Source organism: Triticum dicoccoides, chromosome 4A (genome assembly GCF_002162155.2).
Source record: "Triticum dicoccoides isolate Atlit2015 ecotype Zavitan chromosome 4A, WEW_v2.0, whole genome shotgun sequence".
NCBI lineage: Eukaryota > Viridiplantae > Streptophyta > Magnoliopsida > Poales > Poaceae > Triticum > Triticum dicoccoides.
Window position 1 is genome coordinate 137,633,442 of NC_041386.1, and position 8,257 is coordinate 137,641,698.

Sequence of the window (8,257 nt, forward strand, 5' to 3'; positions counted from 1 at the left end):
AGTCAACACATTGAACTTTGTCGAAAACCTTTTGCGACAATTCTAGCTTTGTAGATAGTAACACTACTATCAGCGTCCGTCTTCCTCTTGAAGATCCATTTATTTTCTATGGCTTGCCGATCATCGAGCAAATCAACCAAAGTCCATACTTTGTTCTCATACATGGATCATATCTCAGATTTCATGGCATCAAACCATTTCGTGGAATCTGGGCTCATCATCGCTTCCTCATAGTTCGCAAGTTCGTCATGGTCAAGTAACATGACCTCCAGAATAGGATTACCGTACCACTCTGGTGCGGATCTCACTCTGGTTTACCTACGAGATTTGATAGTAACTTGATCTGAAGTTACATGATCATCATCATTAGCTTCCTCACTAATTGGTGTAGTAGTCACAGGAACAGATTTCTGTGATGAACTACTTTCCAATAAGGGAGCAGGTACAGTTACCTCATCAAGTTCTCTACTTTCCTCCCACTCACTTCTTTCGAGAGAAACTCCTTCTCTAGAAAGGATCCATTCTTAGCAACGAATGTCTTGCCTTCGGATCTGTGATAGAAGGTGTACCCAACTGTCTCCTTTGGGTATCCTATGAAGACATATTTCTCCGATTTGAGTTTGAGCTTATCGAGATGAAACTTTTTCACATAAGCATCGCAACTCCAAACTTTAAGAAACGATAGCTTAGGTTTCTTGCCAAACCATAGTTCACACGGTGTCGTCTCAACGGATTTAGATGGTGCCCTATTTAACGTGAATGCAGCTGTCTCTAATGCATAACCCCAAAACGATAGTGGTAGATCGGTAAGAGACATCATAGATCGCATTATATCTAATAAAGTACGGTTATGACGTTCGGACACACCATTACACTATGGTGTTCCAGGTGGCGTGAGTAGTGAAACTATTTCACATTGTTTTAATTGAAGACCAAACTCGTAACTCAAATGTTTTACCTCTGCGATCATATCGTAGAAACTTTTATTTTCTTGTCACGATGATTTTCCACTTCACTCTGAAATTCTTTGAACTTTTCAAATGTTTCAGACTTATGTTTCATCAAGCAGATATACCCATATCTGCTCAAATCATATGTGAAGGTCAGAAAATAACGATACCCGCCGCGAGCTTCAACACTCATCGGATCGCATACATCAGTATGTATTATTTCCAATAAGTCAGTTGCTCGCTCCATTGTTCCGGAGAACGGAGTCTTTAGTCATCTTGCCCATAAGGCATGGTTCGCAAGCACCAAGTGATTCATAACCAAGTGATTTCAAAATCCCATCAGCATGGAGTTTCTTCATGCGCTTTACACCAATATGACCTAAACGGCAGTGCCACAAATAAGTTGCACTATCATTATTAACTTTGCATCTTTTGGTTTCAATATTATGATTATGTGTATCACTATGATCGAGATCCAACGAACTATTTTCATTGGGTGTCTAACCATATAAGGTTTTATTCATGTAAACAGAACAACAATTTATTCTCTTACTTAAATGAATAACCGTATTACAATAAACATGATCAAATCATATTCATGCTCAACGCAAACACCAAATAACACTTATTCTGGTCCAACACTAATCCCGAAAGTATAGGGAATGTGCGATGATGATCATATCAATCTTGGAACCACTTCCAACACACATCGTCACTTCACCTTTAACTAGTCTCTGTTTATTCTGCAACTCCCGTTTCGAGTTACTAATCTTAGCAACTGAACTAGTATCAAATACTGAGGGGTTGCTATAAACACTAGTAAAGTACACATCAATAACATGTATATCAAATATACTTATGTTCACTTTGCCATCCTTCTTATCCGCCAAATACTTGGGGCAGTTCCGCTTCCAGTGACCAGTCCGTTTGCAGTAGAAGCACTTAGTCTCAGGCTTAGGATCAGACTTGGGCTTCTTCACTTGAGCAGCAACTTGCTTGTTGTTCTTTTTGAAGTTCCCCTTCTTCCCTCTGCCCTTTTCTTGAAACTAGTGGTCTTGTCTACCATCAACACTTGATGTTTTTCTCGATTTCTACCTTCATCAATTTCCGCATTACGAAGAGCTTGGGAATCGTTTCCGTTATCCCTTGCATATCATAGTTCATCACGAAGTTCTACTAACTTGGTGATGGTGACTAGAGAATTCTGTCAATCACTATCTTATCTGGAAGATTAACTCCCACTTGATTCAAGCGATTGTAGTACTCAGACAATCTGGGCACATGCTCACTAGTTGAGCGATTCTCCTCCATCTTTTAGCTATAGAACTTGTTGGAGACTTCATATCTCTCAACTCGGGTATTTGCTTTAAATATTAACTTCAACTCCTGGAACATCTCATATGGTCCATGACGTTCTAAACGTCTTTGAAGTCCCGATTCTAAGCTGTTAAGCATGGTGCACTAAACTGTCAAGTAGTCATCATATTGAGCTAGCCAAACGTTCATAACGCCTGCATCTGCTCCTGCAATAGGCCCGTCACCTAGCGGTGCATCAAGGACATAATTCTTCTGTGCAGCAATGAGGATAAACCTCAGATCACGGATCCAATCCGTATCATTGCTACTAACATCTTTCAACACAATTTTCTCTAGGAACATATCAAAATAAACACAGGGAAGCAACAACGCGAGCTATTGATCTACAACATGATTTGCAAAATACTACCAGGACTAAGTTCATGATAAATTTAAGTTCAATTAATCATATTACTTAAGAACTCCCACTTAGATAGACATCCCTCTAATCCTCTAAGTGATTACGTGATCCAAATCAACTAAACCATGTCCGATCATCACGTGAGATGGAGTAGTTTCATTGGTGAACATCACTATGTTGATCATATCTACTATATGATTCATGCTCGACCTTTCGGTCTCCGTGTTCCGAGGCCATATCTGTATATGCTTGGCTCGTCAAGTATAACCTGAGTATTCCGCGTGTGCAACTGTTTTGCACCCGTTGTATTTGAACGTAGAGCCTATCACACCCGATCATCATGTGGTGTCTCAGCACGAAGAACTTTCGCAATGGTGCATACTCAGGGAGAACACTTCTTGATAATTTAGTGAGAGATCATCTTATAATGCTACCGTCAATCAAAGCAAAATAAGATGCATAAAAGATAAACATCACATGCAATCAATATAAGTGATATGATATGGCCATCATCATCTTGTGCTTGTGATCTCCATCTCCGAAGCACCGTCGTGATCACCATCGTCACCGGCGTGACACCTTGATCTCCATCGTAGCATCGTTGTCGTCTCGCCAAGCTTGTGCTTCTACGACTATCGCTACCGTTTAGTGATAAAGTAAAGCATTACATCGCGATTGCATTGCATACAATAAAGCGACAACCATATGGCTCCTGCCGGTTGCCGATAACTCGGTTACAAAACATGATCATCTCATACAATAAAATTCAGCATCATGTCTTGACCATATCACATCACAACATGCCCTGCAAAAACAAGTTAGACGTCCTCTACTTTGTTGTTGCAAGTTTTACGTGGCTGTTACGGGCTTAAGTAAGAACCAATCTCACCTACGCATCAAAACCACAACGATAGTTTGTCAATTTGACTCCGTTTTAACCTTCGCAAGGACCGGGCGTAGCCACACTTGGTTCAACTAAAGTTGGAGAAACTGTCACCCACAAGCCACCTCTGTGCAAAGCACGTCGGGAGAACCAGTCTCGCGTAAGCGTACGCGTAATGTCTGTCTGGGCCGCTTCATCCAACAATACCGCCGAACTAAAGTATGACATGCTGGTAGGCAATATGACTTATATCGCCCACAACTCACTTGTGTTCTACTCGTGCATATAACATCAACATATAAAACCTAGGCTCGGATGCCACTGTTGGGGAACGTAGTAATATCAAAAAAATTCCTACGCACACGCAAGATCATGTGATGCATAGCAACGAGGGGGGGAGTGTGATCTACATACCTAGTAGATCGACAACGGAAGCGTTTGGTTGATGTAGTCGTACGTCTTCACGATCCGACCGATCAAGCACCAAAACTACGGCACCTCCGAGTTCTAGCTCACGTTTAGCTCGAAGACGATCCCGGACTCCGATCCAGCAAAGTGTCGGGGAAGAGTTCCGTCAGCACGACGGCATGGTGACGATCTTGATGCACTACAGCAGCAGGGCTTCGCCTAAACTCCGCTACACTATTATCGAGGACTATGGTGGCTGGGGGCGCCGCACACGGCTAAGGAATAGATCACGTGGATCAACTTGTGTGTTCTAGGGTGCCTCTGCCTCAGTATATAAAGGACCAAAGGGGGGAGGCTAGCCGGCCACATAGGGCGCGCCAGGAGAGTCCTACTCCCTCTGGGAGTAGGATTCCCCCCCCCCCAATCCTAGTTGGAATAGGACTTGTGGAGGGGGGAAAAGAGAGAGAGGGGCCAGCCCCCTCTCCTTGTCCAATTCGGACCAAGGGAGGGGAGGGGCACGCGGCCCATGTAGGGATGCCTCTTCTCTTTTCCACTAAGGCCCATCATGGCCCATTTAGCTCCCGGGGGGTTCCGGTAACCTCTCGGTACTCCGGTAAAATCCCGATTTCACCCGGAACACTTCCGATATCCAAACATAGGCTTCCAATATATCAATCTTTATGTCTCGACCATTTAGAGACTCCTCGTCATGTCCGTGATCACAGCCGGGACTCCGAACAACCTTCGGTACATCAAAATGCATAAACTCATAATATAACTGTCATCGTAACCTTAAGCGTGCGGACCCTATGGGTTCGAGAACAATGTAGACATGACCGAGACACGTCTCCGGTCAATAACCAATAGCGGGACCTGGATGCCCAGATTGGCTCCTACATATTCTACGAAGATCTTTATCGGTCAGACCGCATAACAACGTACGTCGTTCCCTTTGTCATCGGTATGTTACTTGCCCGAGATTCGATCGTCGGTATTCCAATAGCTAGTTCAATCTCGTTGTTGGCAAGTCTCTTTACTCGTTCTGTAATACATCATCCCGCAACTAACTCATTAGTCGCAATGCTTGCAAGGCTTAAGTGATGTGCATTACCGAGAGGGCCCAGAGATACCTCTCCGACAATCGGAGTGACAAAACCTAATCTCGAAATACGCCAACCCAACATGTACCTTTGGAGACACCTGTAGAGCTCCTTTATAATCACCCAGTTACGTTGTGACGTTTGGTAGCACACAAAGTGTTCCTTCGGCAAACGGGAGTTGCATAATCTCATAGTCATAGGAACATGTATAAGTCATGAAGAAAGCAATAGCAACATACTAAACGATCGGGTGCTAAGCTAATGGAATGGGTCATGTCAATCAGATCATTCACTTAATGATGTGATCCCGTTAATCAAATAACAACTCATTGTTCATGGTTAGGAAACATAACCATCTTTGATTAACGAGCTAGTCAAGTAGAGGCATACTAGTGACACTCTGTTTGTCTATGTATTCACACATGTATTATGTTTCGGGTTAATACAATTCTAGCATGAATAATAAACATTTATCATGATAAGAGCAAATAAATAATAACTTTATTATTGCCTCTAGGGCATATTTCCTTCAGTCTCCCACTTGCACTAGAGTCAATAATCTAGTTCACATCGCCATGTGATTTAACAGCAATAGTTCACATCACCATGTGATTGACACCCATAGTTCACATCGATATGTGATAAACACCCAAAGGGTTTACTAGAGTCAATAATCTAGTTCACATCGCTATGTGATTAACATCCAAAGAGTACTAAGGTGTGATCATGTTTTGCTTGTGAGATAATTTTAGTCAACGGGTCTGTCACATTCAGATCCGTAAGTATTTTGTGAATTTCTATGTCAACAATGCTCTGCACGGAGCTACTCTAGCTTATTGCTCCCACTTTCAATATGTATCTAGATCGAGACTTAGAGTCATCCAGATCTGTGTTAAAACTTGCATCGACGTAACCTTTTACGACGAACCTTTTTGTCACCTCCATAATTGAGAAATATTTCCTTATTCCACTAAGGATAATTTTGACCGCTGTCCAGTGATCTACTCTTAGATCACTATTGTACTCCCTTGCTTAACACAGTGTAGGGTATACAATAGATCTGGTACAGCATGGCATACTTTATAGAACCTACGGCTGAGGCATAGGGAATGACTTTCATTCTCTTTCTATCTTCTGCCGTGGTCGGGCTTTGAGTCTTACTCAACTTCACACCTTGTAACACAGGCAAGAAACTTTTTCTTTGACTGTTCCATTTTGAACTACTTCAAAATCTTGTCAAGGTATGTACTCATTGAAAAACTTATCAAGCGTCTTGATCTATCTCTATAGATCTTGATACTCAATATGTAAGCAGCTTTACCGAGGTCTTTCTTTGAAAAACTCCTTTCAAACACTCCTTTATGCTTTGCAGAATAATTCTACATTATTTCCGATCAACAATATGCCATTCACATATACTTATCATAAATGTTGTAGTGCTCCCACTCACTTTCTTGTAAATACAGGCTTCACCACAAGTCTGTATAAAACTTATATGCTTTGATCAACTTATCAAAGCGTATATTCCAACTCCGAGATGCTTGCACCAGTCCATAGATGGATCGCTGGAGCTTGCATATTTTGTTAGCACCTTTAGGATTGACAAAACCTTCTGGTTGTATCATATACAACTCTTCTTTAATAAATCTATTAAGGAATGCAGTTTTGTTTATCCATTTGCCAGATTTCATAAAATGCGGCAATTGCTAACATGATTCGGACAGACTTAAGCATAGATACGAGTGAGAAAATCTCATCGTAGTCAACACATTGAACTTTGTCGAAAACCTTTTGCGACAATTCTAGCTTTGTAGATAGTAACACTACTATCAGCGTCCGTCTTCCTCTTGAAGATCCATTTATTTTCTATGGCTTGCCGATCATCGGGCAAGTCAACCAAAGTCCATACTTTGTTCTCATACATGGATCATATCTCAGATTTCATGGCATCAAACCCTTTCGTGGAATCTGGGCTCATCATCGCTTCCTCATAGTTCGCAAGTTCGTCATGGTCAAGTAACATGACCTCCAGAATAGGATTACCGTACCACTCTGGTGCGGATCTCACTCTGGTTTACCTACGAGATTCGATAGTAACTTGATCTGAAGTTACATGATCATCATCATTAGCTTCCTCACTAATTGGTGTAGTAGTCACAGGAACAGATTTCTGTGATGAACTACTTTCCAATAAGGGAGCAGGTACAGTTACCTCATCAAGTTCTCTACTTTCCTCCCACTCACTTCTTTTGAGAGAAACTCCTTCTCTAGAAAGGATCCATTCTTAGCAACGAATGTCTTGCCTTCGGATCTGTGATAGAAGGTGTACCCAACTGTCTCCTTTGGGTATCCTATGAAGACATATTTCTCCGATTTGAGTTTGAGCTTATCGAGATGAAACTTTTTCACATAAGCATCGCAACTCCAAACTTTAAGAAACGACAGCTTAGGTTTCTTGCCAAACCATAGTTCACACGGTGTCGTCTCAACGGATTTAGATGGTGCCCTATTTAACGTGAATGCAGCTGTCTCTAATGCATAACCCCAAAACGATAGTGGTAGATCGGTAAGAGACATCATAGATCGCACTATATCTAATAAAGTACGGTTATGACGTTCGGACACACCATTACACTATGGTGTTCCAGGTGGCGTGAGTAGTGAAACTATTTCACATTGTTTTAATTGAAGACCAAACTCGTAACTCAAATGTTTTACCTCTGCGATCATATCGTAGAAAGTTTTATTTTCTTGTCACGATGATTTTCCACTTCACTCTGAAATTCTTTGAACTTTTCAAATGTTTCAGACTTATGTTTCATCAAGTAGATATACCCATATCTGCTCAAATCATATGTGAAGGTCAGAAAATAACGATACCCGCCGCGAGCTTCAACACTCATCGGATCACATACATCAGTATGTATTATTTCCAATAAGTCAGTTGCTCGCTCCATTGTTCCGGAGAACGGAGTCTTTAGTCATCTTGCCCATAAGGCATGGTTCGCAAGCACCAAGTGATTCATAATCAAGTGATTTCAAAATCCCATCAGCATGGAGTTTCTTCATGCGCTTTACACCAATATGACCTAAACGGCAGTGCCACAAATAAGTTGCACTATCATTATTAACTTTGCATCTTTTGGTTTCAATATTATGATTATGTGTATCACTACGATCAAGATCCAACGAACTATTT